This window comes from Oncorhynchus clarkii, chromosome 22 (genome assembly GCF_045791955.1).
Source record: "Oncorhynchus clarkii lewisi isolate Uvic-CL-2024 chromosome 22, UVic_Ocla_1.0, whole genome shotgun sequence".
Lineage (NCBI taxonomy): Eukaryota > Metazoa > Chordata > Actinopteri > Salmoniformes > Salmonidae > Oncorhynchus > Oncorhynchus clarkii.
Window position 1 is genome coordinate 4,687,987 of NC_092168.1, and position 15,319 is coordinate 4,703,305.

The following is a 15,319-nucleotide window of genomic DNA, read 5'->3' on the forward strand; positions in this document are numbered from 1 at the left end:
CCGTCAAGTGGTCCACCTTCCCTATGGCCGACATGGTTGCTGTATGGACAGTGGAGAGGACATGGATGTCTCGTTTGTCCTGCCACTTTACTGCCAGCTGTTGACATTTCTTATTTTGTTTAACGGGTCATTTAGGATGGCAGTAGCATTGTTGATGAAATGCAGTCATCGCAGCAGAACTAGGAAGAAGACTTGGGAAGAGGGTGGAAAAGAAGGGAGTTGCAAACATAGGATCTGTGCTCCAGCATTCTCTTAGGGAGTTCTTCTTTACTATCCCCATGAGAAGGACTGTCACCAGCAAGGTATACATTTCACTAATTGTGGTTGTCCCCCCCACTCCTGGCTCTCTCTTCTCCTGTAGCTCCAAGGCATTGTGATTGGTCTCTGCTATTTCTCCCACCAGCTCCTCTGTCAGAAACAACTTGAAGCACTGCCTCAGATGGAAATGGCAAGGGCCGTTGCACTCAGACTGGGACTCATCAAAGCAAACAGCAGGGCCAGGGGGGGTGAAATGGCTGTCAGCCTTCCAGCTACCACAGAACTCCTGTACTTCATCCACTGTCGGTCTGCCTCCATCACCACCAGCATCTTCAAAGGGAACTGGGAATTAGTCAGTGGACAAGGGGTCCTCAGATTCAGGGTTCTCACGGGCTGGGGGGAAGCTCCTCACTGTCACTGTCAGAATCTGATTCCTGACTTTCAGACTCATTGTCAGAATTTTTTTATATCTCCAGAATTTCTTCATTTGTGAGTTGTCTCCTTTTGAAAGACATTGCTAATGCTACAGCTTAGCTCACTAGCTACATACATAAACAACAACAGTGAATGGCTCAGAGTGAGAGGTTACGTGATTGACTGCCTGCACGCGCCATTTGTATCAATAAATCACTATCAGAAAATGTTTTGTGTGGTATTACTGATATATTTACTATTTTATTCACGTTTTTCAATTACCGGTGATCTGTCGGACCAAAGATGCTATAACAAAATTAGGTGAGTAAGGGTTCACAAATTTTGGGAGAACTTCAAGAAGTGAATGGTGGGATGTGAACGATGGTAGATGACACACCCCTTCAACATGCATACTATAAACAGACCAAACTCATCTGGTCTTCTCTTATTATCTTTGGTTTCTGTGAGGAAAAAAAGTATGACTGCGTGCTGAAACGAATCATCATTGGATTACTTTTGATTTCTAGAAAGTGTTTTACTCAATTATTTTGATCAATGTTGAGCTCACTCGTGATATGATTAAATATACATAGTAATTGCTATTAGCTAATTCATATTGTAGTTTGTCATCCGAGAGTTAGAAAATATGACCGCTTGTGTTTGGTCAATCTTTCCTCAGTTAGCACTAGGACATACAGTGGGGGGAACAAGTATTTGATACACTGCCGATTTTGCAGGTTTTCCTACTTTCTTTTTAAAAATAGCGGGTGGGGAAGTGAAACTAATGTGTGATAGTAAGAAGGAGAGATGTTGTGTGGGAAAATTGCTTTGTTTCACTCGATCTGTCCAACTTATCACCTTATCGCTGCTAAAATGTCAATAAAACACTATAAAGAGTTTATATAATGTGTGATTACATACCTATTTGAAGGTTTGTGTCGAATTTGAGTAAACAGTTTTTTTGAGAGTCGTGATCGCTTGCAGTGACGATGCAAAATATGACTAGGTATCCCCCCTTAACCCCATCACTGTCCATTTCTTGTTTTTAAACGATGAGAGAAGTGCTACACCTGGTGGAGAGAGATTGTAAGACAGAAATAGTTGCTTTATGCGTGCTGTACGTTACGGCATGACATGTTACGATGTAACGTAGGGTCAGTTTTTTCAACTTTGCACAGTTGGTGGCTGACTAAATACTTTTTTGCCCCACTGTAAGTATTCAGATCCTTTGCTATGACACTCGAAATTGAAATCAGGTTCATCCTGTTTACATTGATCATCTTTGGTTGGAGTCCACCTGTGGTAAATTCAATTGATTAGATGTGATTTGGAAAGGCACACACCTGTCTATATAATGTCCCACAGTTGACAGTGTATGTCAGCAAAAATCAAGCCATGAGGTCAAAGGAATTGTCCGTAGAGCTCCGAGACAGGATTGTGTCGAGGCACAGATCTGGGGAAGGGTACCAAAAAATGTCTACAGTATTGAAGGTCCCTAGGAACACAGTGGCCTCCATCATTCTTAAATGGAAGAAGTTTGGAACCACCAAGACTCTTCCTAGAGGGAGGTGTACCAAGAACCCGATGGTCACTCTGACAGAGCTCCATAGTTCCTCTGTGGAGGACAACCAACTCTGCAGTTCTCCACCAATCAGACCTCTATGGTAGGTTGACCCGAAGGAAGCCACTCCTCAGTAAAAGGCACATGACAGCCCGCTTGGAATTTAGGCATCTAAAGACTCTCAGACCATGAAAAACAAGATTCTCATGTCTGATGAAACCAAGATTGAACTCTTTGGCATGAATGCTAAGTGTCACATCTGGAGGAAACCTGGCACCATCACTATGGTGAAGCATAATGGTGGCAGCATCATAATGTGGGGATGTTTTTCAGCGGCAGAGACTCAGAGACTAGTCAGGATCGAGGGAGAGATGAACGGACCAAAGTACAGAAAGATCCTTGATGCTCCAGAGAACTCAGGACCTCAACCTGGAGCGAAGGTTCACCTTCCAACAGGACAACGACCCTAAGCACACAGCCAAGACAACGCAGGAGTCACTTAGAGACAAGTCTCTGAACGTCCTTGAGTGGCCTAGCCAGAGCCCAGAATAGAAGCCGATCTAACATCTCTGGAGAGACCTGAAAATAGCTATGCAGTGATGCTCCCCATCCAACCTGACAGTGCTTGAAAGGATCTGCAGAGAAGAATGGGTAAGATTCCCCAAATACAGGTGTGCCAAGCTTGTTGTGTCATACCCAAAAAGACTCGAGGCTGTAATCGCTGCCCAAGGTGCTTCAATAAAGTCGTTAGTAACGAGACTGAATACTTATGTAATGTGATTTTCTGTTTTTCTTGATTTATAAATTAGCACAAAAAAAAGCTTTTTGCTTTGTCATTATGGGACATTGTGTGTAGATTGAGGGGAAAAAAAACAATTTAATACATTTTAGAAGAAGGCTGTAACGTAACAAAATGTAGAAAAAAACAATGGGTCTGAATACTTTCCGAACGCACTTGTATTTTATGTCAAACCTAGACTTTCAAATCTCTTATCCCTCAATGTTTGACAACTGTAATATTCGCATGATTTCTGAGCCTTGATCAGAATCCCACAGTTCAAAGCATATGTTTGTAGGACTTGTAGATTTGAAACCAAAATGTACTTTGAGGGTACTATACAATATTATGTGTTTAGAACATTTCACCAGAGGGTGTCAGAGTTGAACAGGTTAGTAGTCAAAAGTGTTGTATTTGGTCCCATATTCCTACATCAAGCTTGTAACTCTACAAACTTGGAAGCAGTTGCAGTTTGTTTTGGTTGTGTTTCAGATTATTTTGTGCCCAATATAAATTAAATGGTAAATAATATTGTGTAATTTGAGTCACTTTTATTGTAAATAAGAATAGAATATGTTATGAATGAATCCTAATTAATGAGTGAGGAAGTTAGAGGCATAAATACAGAGTTGTAGACTCAAGTCACATGACTTTGACTCGAGTCACAAATATGATGAGTTGAGACTCAATTTATTTTATTTTCTATTAGCTTGAGACTTAATTTGGAGCATCAAGACTTGACTAACTTGAGAGTGATCACTTGAATTGACCTGGCCAGGTTTTGTACCGTTTTGTCACAAATTTTGTGGCACAGAGTCAACGTGGATTACTCTCCACGCAGCAGCCAGACACAGTAGCCGTAGCATCGCCATTGCAAAAAATCTTGCAACATATTGGCCCATGGATTGAACCCGAAACCTTTCACTCTACCTAAGTCGGGTGGGCTAGCGAAAAGATTGCTGATTTCGTCAAATTGTAGGGAGGATTGCCATAATAAATAAATATGCGGTTCCAAAAAGTTTTGGTGATCAATAATATTAACTGTTTGCAAGCTCACCAACGATGGGGTATCAAGCAACAATTACTAGCATACACCTACTGGTCTTTTGGTATGTCAAAATTTACAGAAATGTATCATTTTATTTGAAGTATTAAGCGTGCATTTGGAATTTGTTGTTACAATGAATTATTACTGTGGCAAAGAAGCACCATAGACTTTCTCCAAACTCCCACTGTCACTCCTGCTCCCTCCCTTCCTCCGGTGCTCGATCCGGTCTACTAACCACTGGTCCTGACAACCCACATTGCGCACATCTGGCAACCATCATTGCGCACACCTGCTCCCTCCCCATCGTTAAGCAAACCTGGACTTCATCACCACCCTGATTACTCTCCCTTCATATAGCCTTCAGTAAGCCTCAGTCATCAGGCAGTATTGATTTCTCTCACGTTCAGTATGCTTCTCATGTTTGTTATTTTGTATCGTTTCATTATTAAAATCACCTTCTGCCTGACTCCCTGCGTATACGTTACACCCGCCAGTGGAAAGTTCTTTGTTCTCTTGTTGAAATGTTTGCTGTTGCTTCCACACGTTTAAATGCATACAGTATGTGGTAAATCTATATTTCATTATTGCAACATTTAGACGTTTCTAATTGCTTGATACAGTACATTTTCAATGACCATTTCTGAGTGGGCGCAATGTTATTGTGCACATGAACATTCTCAAGACTCAAGTTCTGATTATTTAATTCAACGCATGGTTTCCTTTGTTCATAATTCCCAGGTTATGTCGGAGTTGCCTGTGTCCTATGTTTCGGTCATTCTGGTTGTACATAATGAGCTTTTTTTAGGGCGGGGAGCTTAGTGGTTAGGCGTTTGGCCAGTAACCGAAAAGTTGGTGGATCAAATAACTGCTGACAAGGTAAAAATCTGTAGTTCTGCCCCTGAACAAGGCAGTTAACCCACTGTTCCTAGGCCGTCAATGTAAATAAGAATTTGTTCTTAACTTGCCTAGTTATTTAACTTGCCTAATTAAATAAAGGTTAAATAAAAAAATACATTCTGTATTTGCCAATGGGCCAATTGCTTATGGGCGCTTTCCCCTGCCCAGGGGTTGCTGACATATGCCACAGCTTACAATGCCTGAAATGGTATTTTACATATCAGCTAACCACCTATGTATGTAGCAATCGGTCAGTCAATGACACAGTTGATGACATGGCTTGCAACCATTGGTTGATGCATGCAATGTCTGAGCAGGGGAACGCAACCTTCATGATTTGGTTTCTCAAGAGGAGGCTGTGCCTTCTTGCCATTTACCTGTGTCCGTTCAGATAGGAAAGGGTTTTAAGCCTGATACAAGCTATTTATTTTGGGCTATTGCACGTGTGTATATTTGGTAAATCTACTTGTATATTTTGTATTATATGGCTCTTTCACCATTGGATCACCAAGACCTGTAAATACATCTACACTCTGAGCACGTCAACCTGCCTTGCATTCTGCTTATTTCATGCATGGTTTCTAAATGGTTCACCCGATATGGATGAAAATATGCTCAAATTATAGCTGACAGTCTGCACTTTAACCTTGTAGTCGGTGTATAATTTCAAATCCAAAGTGCTGGAGTACAGAGTCAAACCAACAAAAAAAGTGTCACTGTCCAAATACTTTTGGACCTCAGTGTAAATTGACCCTTACCTCGCTCACTGTGCTCTGTACTGTGGCAGCGGCCATCGCCACCTTGCCTTCCAGCTCAAACAGCTCTGTGGTGGTGGTGGGACGGTAGCGGGGCAGAGAACTGCCCTCAAGGAAGCTCCTGGAATGTCCTGTTGAAAAATAGGCCTACAGAGAAAGATTGGGACGTTAAATGAATGACGTAAAATTAATATAACCTTAGGCTACCCTAAAATCCACTTTAACACGAAGGCCTTGCTATGTTCACCACCTAATTGTACTGGAATTAGTTGTTCGTAATTGCTATATTTTAACATGCATTATGTACACAATTCTGCCAATGATTAACCAATCTGCATCTATGCAACATGTTCTGATACATCTGCACATCTATAGAGGACATTGACGGCCGAAACTTCTTGTTTTTAATAGTTGTGTATATATAAAGTATCATGTTTTTAATTGTGAGAGTTGCTCTTTTTCCTTCTCAGTGCTCATACAATTTTATCACATAACACGTTGGTTGAGCGCCTTTTACTACTCTCTACATCAAAATCAAATAAAAAAATGTTTGGTCGCGTACACAGTTTAGCAGATGTTATAGCGGGTGCAGCAAAATTGTTATCTTACTAGCTCCTAACAATGCAGTAAAATGTCAAACAAGTACACAAATAATTTAAAAAACAATGACAAGAAATCAAAAAATGTCAGAACGAATCCAATTAACAACCCAAATTGCATTAACAGTAATCAAATGAAATCTATGCTTATACAGTGGGGCAAAAAAGTATGTAGTCAGCCACCAATTGTGCAAGTTCTCCAACTTAAAAAGATGAGAGAACTGTAATTTTCATCATAGGTACAATTCAACTATGACAGACAAAATGAGAAAAAAAAGAAAAAAATCACATTGTAGGATTTTTAATGAATTTATTTGCAAATTATGGTGGAAAATAGGTATTTGGTCACCTACAAACAAGCAAGATTTCTGGCTCTCACAGACCTGTAACTTCTTCTTTAAGAGGCTCCTCTGTCCTCCACTCATTACCTGTATTAAATGGCACCTGTTTGAACTTGTTATCAGTATAAAAGACACCTGTCCACAACCTCAAATAGTCACACTCCAAACTCCACTATGGCCAAGACCAAAGAGTTGTCATAGGACACCAGAAACAAAATTGTAGACCTGCACCAGGCTGGGAAGACTGAATCTGCAATAGGTAAGCAGCTTGGTTTGAATAAATCAACTGTGGGAGCAATTATTAGGAAATGGAAAACATACAAGACCACTGATAATCTCCCTCGATCTGGGGCTCCACGCAAGATCTCACCCCGTTGGGTCAAAATGATCACAAGAACGGTGAGCAAAAATCCCAGAACCACACGGGGGGACCTAGTGAATGACCTGCAGAGAGCTGGGACCAAAGTAACAAAGCCTACCATCAGTAACACACTACGCCGCCAGGGACTCAAATCCTGCAGTGCCAGACGTGTCCCGCTGCTTAAGCCAGTACATGTCCAGGCCCGTCTGAAGTTTGCTAGAGAGCATTTGGAAAAGGAAAGAATGAATGGGGCCATGTATCGTGAGATTTTGAGTGAAAACCTCCTTCCATCAGCAAGGGCATTGAAGATTAAACGTGGCTGGGTCTTTCAGCATGACAATGATCCCAAACACACCGCCCGGGCAACGAAAGAGTGGCTTCGTAAGAAGCATTTCAAGGTCCTGGAGTGGCCTAGCCAGTCTCCAGATCTCAACCCCATAGAAAATCTTTGGAGGGAATTGAAAGTCCGTGTTGCCCAGCAACAGCCCCAAAACATCAGTGCTCTAGAGGAGATCTGCATGGAGGAATGGACCAAAATACCAGCAACAGTGTGTGAAAACCTTGCGAAGACTTACAGAAAACATTTGACCTCTGTCATTGACAACAGAGCGTATATAACAAAGTATTGAGATAAACTTTTGTTATTGACCAAATACTTATTTTCCACCATAATTTGCAAATAAATTCATTAAAAATCCTACAATGTGATTTTCTGTATTTTTTTTCTAATTTTGTCTGTCATAGCTGAAGTGTACCTATGATGAAAATTACAGGCCTCTCTCATCTTTTTAAGTGGGAGAACTTGCACAATTGGTGGCTGACTAAATACTTTTTTGCCCCACTGTATACACTGGATGAATTTACACAAGATATGCTAAGAATATGTACAGCAGTACATATCAAAATAAATAAATATACGGTGTGTGTATAAACAGTGTAACTAAAATGCAATGTACGGCAGTAGAACTATTAGAATGAGCTGTCGATACAAAGTATAAAACCCTGAGGCAAAATGGATAGAATTTCAGGGAATTAGCTTCTGGACCACCCCGTTCAATAGAATGTTAGAATGGGCATGGTGTCGAAGTCAGTGGATAGATCTAGGAGGATGAGAACAGAGGAGGCAATCAGCTTTGTGGTGTGGGCCTCTGTAAGCCTCTTTGACACAGAACAGCAGTCCCTGTTGAATGACCCATCTTGAAGCCTGACTGGTTAGGGTCAAGAAGAGAGAAAGACAGTAGTTCTGAAAGATAGCAAGAGAGTTGGTCAGAGAAAGCACACAAGTGTTTTAGAAATAAGAACATACTGGTCTGTAGTTTTTGACATCAGGGGAGTCCAGTGTTAGTTTCTTGAGGAGGGGAACAACTTGGGCCATTTTGAAGTCAGAGGGGATGCAGCCAGTGGTCAGGGGTGAGTTGATGAGGGAAGAGAGGAATGAGAGAAGGTCTCCAGATATGGTCTGGAGGAGGGGATGGGGTCAAGCGGGAAAGTTGTCGGGCAGCCGGACAACACTAGTTGCAGAACTTAATCTGGAGCGAGAGGTGAGAAAGAGGTCAAGACGTAGGGTAGTTCTGTGTGAGTGGGACCAGTGGACTCAATAGGCTGAGTGAATGAGGAGCGGATGTCATCAACCTTCTTTTCAAGTGGTTGACAAATTCATCCTCAGAGTGGGAGGAGGGAGGGAGTGGAAGGAGGAGGATTAAGGAGGGAGAAGTGGAAAATAGTTTCCTAGGTTTAGAGGCAGAAGCTTGACATTTTGAGTGATATAAAGTGGCTTTAGCATCAGATACAGAGGAAGAGAAGGGAGTAAAAGGATGATAGGTCCTCCAGGAAGTTTAGTTTTCCTCCATTTTCACTCAGCTGCCCACGGCCCTGTTCTGTACGGTCACAATGACTTACTCAGCCACAGAGCAGGAGGGGAGGGCCGAGCCGGTCCGGGAGGAAAGGGGATAGTGCGAGACATAGGATGCAGAAAGGGAAGAGAGTAGTGTTGAAGAGTTGAATCAGGAGAAAGGAGGGGAGAGGATTTAGCAGAAGGGAGAGATGACAGGATAGAAGAGGAGAGAGTAGTCAGAGAGAGATAGCGAAGATTGAGGAAGCGCAAAACCATTTAGGTAGGGGCTGAGTGGCTAGGGTTGGAGGAGACAGAAAAGGAAACAAAATAGTGATCAGAGACCAGATCAGCCTCTAGTAAAGATGAAGTCAAGCAAATTGCCTGCCTTGTGATTGGGAGTGGACTGGGAAAGTGTGAGGTCAAAAGAGGAGGGGAAAGAAAGAGTTGGAAAGAAATTAATCAAAGGCAGACGTCGGGAGGTTGAAGTTTTCCAGTACAAAGAGCTGTAAGCCATCGACAGGAAATGAGCTTATCAAGGTGTCAAGCTCATTGAGGAACTCTAAGAGCACCTGGCAGGCAATAGATAACAACAATGTTCTTCTTGAGTGGACAATTGACAGTGACAGTATGGAATTCAAATGAGGAGATGACAGGTGAGTGAGAGAGTAAAGAGAAGAGTAGCCCTGTGCCACCACTGTCATGAACAGATGCTCTTGGACTATGAGAGAAAACATAGTCAGATGAAGAGAGAGCAGATGGAGTAGCAGTGGTGTTAGGGGTGATCCATGTCGCCGTCAGGGCCAAGAAGTCAAGGGATTGAAGTGTACCATAGCTGAGATGAACTTGGCGTTCTTGACCGCAGATTGGCAGTTCCAAACGCTACCAGAGACCAGGAATTCCACAAGGGTTGTGAGTGGAGGGTACACTAAATTAGAAGGGTTGCAAGGGGTGGGGAGCGTCTGTAAAGCCTACAGGGAGAGGCACAAACAGGTATAGAAAACAAACACAGTTGCCAAAGCTACAAAAGAGCTAAATGAGATCATCAGAAAATAACTAGGTAAGATATTGAGAGAGTGGTGTGGAGCTTCCTCGAACCACTCCGCAGAACAACTCGGCAGAACCGTCTTAGTTTTGGGACAAGACTTCCACTGACATGACTGCCGCCTACAGCTGCCACTGAGAAAACATGGGACACTAATTGATAATTGCCTTACAGAGGTGAAGAGCACACCTCCCACTAATTACTGATTGCCTAGGAGAGGGGAAACCACTCCCCCTCCAATACAGCCACTGATTACAAAAACAACAATAGTCACAAATTGCCCTTCCACTTAATCCTGATTGATGTGTCAACAATCATCTGCAAGTTATGAGCAGTCCACACAGCAAGTACTGGAAAGACACAGCAATTAAAGTAGATGGCCCTAGCTAGCAAATAGACAAAGACAACAACAGATAAGTAAAATGTTTGTCTAAATCATTCCTGGAGAAATTAGGAGTCCTCTAGCTAGCTACCACTATAGTCATTCTATCACTGTTGTATCGTTAGCAAACTTGATGATTGAGTTGGAGATGTGGGTGGCCACGCAGTCATGAGGGAACAGGGAGTACAGGAGGGGTCTGAGCACGCACCCCTGTGGGGCCCCTGTGTTGAGGATCAGCGTGGCAGAGTTGTTGTTGCCTACCATCATCCCCTGAGGTCAACCTGTCAGGAAGTCTAGGAGCCAGTTGCACAGGGAGGGGTTCAGACCCAGGGCCCTGAGGTTAGAGATGAGCTTGGAGGGCACTATGTAGTTGAAAGCTGAGCTGTAGTCAATGAACAGCATTATTACATAGATATTTCTCTTGTCCAGGTGGTATAGGGCAGTGTGCAGTGCAATGGCAATTGCGTCGTCCGTGAATCTGTTGAGGTGGTATGCAAATTGTAGTGGGTCTAGGGTGTCGGGTAAGGTGGAGGTAATATGATCCTTAACTAGCATCTCAACACACTTCATTTTATTTATTTATTTAACCTTTTTTTCACTAGGCAAGTCAGTTAAGAACAAATTCTTATTTTCATTGACAGCCTAAGAACAGTGGGTTAACTGCTTTGTTCAGGGGCAGAACAACATATTTTTTTTTACCTTGATGACAGAAGGGAGTGCTACGGACCGATAGTAATTTATTTAAGTTACCTTCACTTTCTTGGGTACAGGAACAATGGTGGACATTTTTAAGCAATGGGGGCAACAGACTTAGATATGGAGAGATTGAATATGTCCGTTAACACTCCAGCCAACTAGTCTGCAGATGCTCTGAGGACGCGGCTTGGGATGCCGTTTGGGCCGGCTGCCTTGAGTGGGTTAACGCTTAAATGTCTTTCTCACGTCGGCCACAGAGATCCGGCACACAAGGTCCTCGTGAACGGAGGGGCCCACGTTGGCGGTTCATTGTTGTTTTCCTCAAAGCGGGCAAAGAAGATGTTTAGCTTGTCCGGGAGAGAGGAGTTGGTGTCCGCGATGGCTGGCTTTCCCTTTATAATCTGTGATTGTCTGGAGTCCCTGCCACATGCGTCTCATGTCTGAGCCATTGGATTGCGAATCCTCTTTGTCTCAGTACTGTTGTTTTGCTTCTGAATGCCTTATGGAAGTCATAGCTGGTCTGTTTGTACATGTCCATGTCCTACCTGTAGCAAATTATTATTTTTCTATTCACTTACTGGCTAAGAGAAACTGCGCTATTAGACTTGCTCACCAAAGGCTACAGGTGGATAAGACAAAATTCTAAGACATGAAAGAGACTTCATTCATCCTGAAAAATGTATCTATCCAGAATAGTGTGTTACACACAGTTTTAGAGTCAACATCATTTTGGCTAGATGTACTCTATGTCCTTCTTTTCATTAAGTTGCTATTATTGAATCAAACCCAGATGACGCGTTTCAAAAAAGGGGCTGATGACAAAGAAAGAGCTCTATTAGAGTAACGCCTGACCTTTGAACTTCTGTTCTGTTTCTAAGGTAACACATGCTTTAGAAGTTCAGTAATGAAAATCTTCAATATCTGAGCACAAAATGTCCACCATTCTGGCTTCACATTTTGAATGAATAGATGTGGCTGCCCTAAAACATTGAATGGTTTTAACTTCAGGTGTTGCATGGTTTTTGCTTTCCATTAGATGCCTTCACATCTTAATGTTTGTTCACCCATGAGCCTTTACAACTTAACGAATAGATACATTGTGTGTGTACACAAATATCTGTTCTAAAAAGTTGGTGTTTTGTGTCATTGGGTGTTAAATGACATGTTTGAATAAACACCTTATCACGCTTTAATATAATTTATGGTCAGGTGATAATAACGAGTTTCAATAAAAAATGTCCAAAATATGTTGAAAAACCCATGTTCGCTTTTTCAAGCGAACATGATTGAAATCTGTATTGAAACAGTTTTGAATTTGCAGCAGAGACCACTTAAAGGAAATATGTTCCCTGTTCTGCCAATTTTTCAATAAATCTGTTAGAAACGAGCTGTTTGAGAAGGAACATGTAAACAGGGATGCTCAGCAACTTGAATAATGGCTGAGCATGCACTTCAGTGAAGTGGCTGAAAAAGCTATTCTCCAGCCAATGATATCCAGTGAAAAAAGGTAGAATAGATTGCTAAAAGATTAAAAGTGAAGGCAAAACCTACACTGCAAAAAAAGTATGTATTGATTCAACGTACAACTATAAGGCAATTAGCTGCAATAGAATTGTGAGTTCTCAACAAGATTTCACAAAAACATTTTAAACATTGCAAGCTGGTTGCCTTACAATTGTACGTTGAATTTCTGCTAGTAAGTTTATATATCCATAACACAACGCAAGTGTGACAACTTTGCTACAATGGGCATGTTTGTTTACAATATATGTGTGTGCGCATGTTTGTAATGTTGTGCATATGAGTATTAGTGATGAATTTTTTTGTAAACTTACATGCAAATCTTCCATTGACTCAAATATCTCAGGTCAGGATTCAGTGCATTGGAGGTGTGTAATAGGATGAAATTGAGGTGGTTCGGTGAAATAATATGATGATTAACCTTGCTTGAGACCTAAAGATTTGCGTTAGCTCCCTGAGCTATTGCCTTAACTTTAGCTTGACGGGCTAACAATATTGTGGCCCACAGATGACTGAGGGCAAACCCAGTCGGTCACCCTTGCGTTTCTCTACCTGTACTTCAGAGGGCTCCTGCAGTTCATCAATGGGTGGGCTGATCATGATGCCCGGTCTGGAGGAGGGTCTGGAGAGGGACCCGGATGGGCTCACGGGCGCCTCCCCCACCCTGGGCTCTCCTTAGGGGATGGGGGCCTCTTGGGTTCATCCTCCTCCGAGGACAGACCCTTGTCACTGATGTTGCCCGTCAGCTGGTCCAGCTTCTGCCTCAGCTGCAGTTCCTCCAGGTCCACCTCCTCCCACTGGGGCAGGGGAGAAGTACAAGACTGGCCCTAGGAAAACACAGAATGGGGAGAAATGAGTCATCACTTATAAATATGGTTATTTTGTTTGTTTAATTTCATTACACAATGGCATAATGATTATTATGTTATGGGAAAAAAAAAGCATTATTGTCCCCCACGATGAGGGGATGAGGGGACAGAGGATCCGTGGACCTGTCTCTGTCTATTAGTACATTCGTCACACGTGATATCTCAGACAGCACTGACCAATTTTGACGGCACATGGGTGAATGATGCGTCTGAACATAGAGATCCGGCATTTACAAATTTCACTGATTGGCCAGATGATGGCGCTATAACAAGCGATTGAAAATGCTAACTTTGAAAGGTCACGCCTCCCACCCCGTTTGACCTAAAGTCGTGAAATTCTGTACGTAGGTCCCTCTCCTGCCACAACAGCTTCAATGCGCCTTTGAATTGAATTTTTTTGGGGATAGATTTTGGGATAAATTCTTGGCATAGATTGTACAAGTGGACCTAAACCATGCCAGGAAAATGCACCCCACACCATAACATATACTTTGTATCACTCATTTACTCAAGTGATTTTATTTTATTTTGGGAGTTACTGGTATGTCTAGTCGGAAAGGCAGTATTTTGGGCAGCATGCGTGCCAAATATACAGCTTGTTGCCATAGAAGGCTTTTGGAACCTCTTACTCCCGCAATGTGACTGTTAAACTCATGGGTACACTAGCAATGGCTGCAAGTCCTGACTTGAATGCGAACTGTCATCTATGGATTATATTTATATGTTTTTTTTTACCTTTAGCTTCCCCCCCCCTCTCAAAACAAAGTCCCTGGGCGCTGCATCATTCGTGGGGCACGACATGGTTACTGTTGCCTTGTTTGAAGTTGCGTTACTTGCTATACCAGTTAAAACGCATCTATATATTTTTGTTTAGAGTTGAGCATGGCAAATAATTCAATAATAATAGAAAAAGAAGCAGAGACACAAAAGTAATTAAATGTAATCCAGTCTGACAGAGCAATGGACTACACAAACTTACTGTATGAACCCCCTTTATTAATACAATAAAATCCTGCTTTTAAAGGTGAAGACACTATTACCATAACAATTTTTACAAAATAAAAGTCTTAAATAAATCATAGCAAATATTTTTGACTTTTCTTTTGTCAAGGAAAATTGAATTTATCAGAGGGTTGCTGAACAGATAGACTACTGTAATAACTACATAAACATAGGCCTACTGCAGATGTATTATTTTACAAACAATTCTTGACAGATGTTTATAGGGATGAATAATATTCTATAGTTGTGTAACCAGAAGCCAACATTTTTCAAACGTCCAAATGTTTTCTTGACTTTGTACGGGAGATGCTTTACAGATGCTTTGCAGATCCTGCTTTCACAAAAATGTTTACTGAACGATAATTAATGTAATAGTGCATTAGCCACAAAAAGGCAAAGCATGATTCGTTTTGGAAGCAAAAAAGAATGAGCAATCAAGCTCAAAGCCTGCCTTGTTTATAGTGAAGTGTTTTGAATTTAACTTAATACACATTTTCAAAGGTCTGCTGGTTTTCCCCTGGCAACTGACGGCTTGGACACGAGGTCTCGGAAGTGTCGATGCAAAAATGTTATCTCAGACTTGCGTGACAAACCATTAATCATGAGATTTTAGTGTATATGGCTCCTCTTCTCTCATTAACAAATGGTTAGAGTGAACCTGCTTTCAGGTATAACATTCATGAGACAAAATAGCTTTTGAGCATACCAATAAGTGAAAAACATAGAGCTTTAGAACCGACTGGTGTAGAGCACTGTCCCAAACATTCTGTTCTTTGTACAGTCTCTAGGGGTAAGGCCCTTTACCTGGTCATAGGGGGATGTCACTTTCTGTTCCAGACGGTTCAGTAGTTTCTCAATGACCGACATGCGTCTGTTCAGCTCAGTTATCTGCAGCAGAGAGACACACACAGAGACAAGGAAAGGGAGGAAAGGAGAGACAGGAAGACAAAATACCCATTGT

General features: G+C 41.9%; 1 pseudogene; it reads right to left on the minus strand.

Moving 5' to 3' along the window:
• Positions 1 to 15,319, minus strand: part of LOC139380649 (melanophilin-like) — a 126,164-nt pseudogene that overhangs the window by 12,662 nt on the left and 98,183 nt on the right.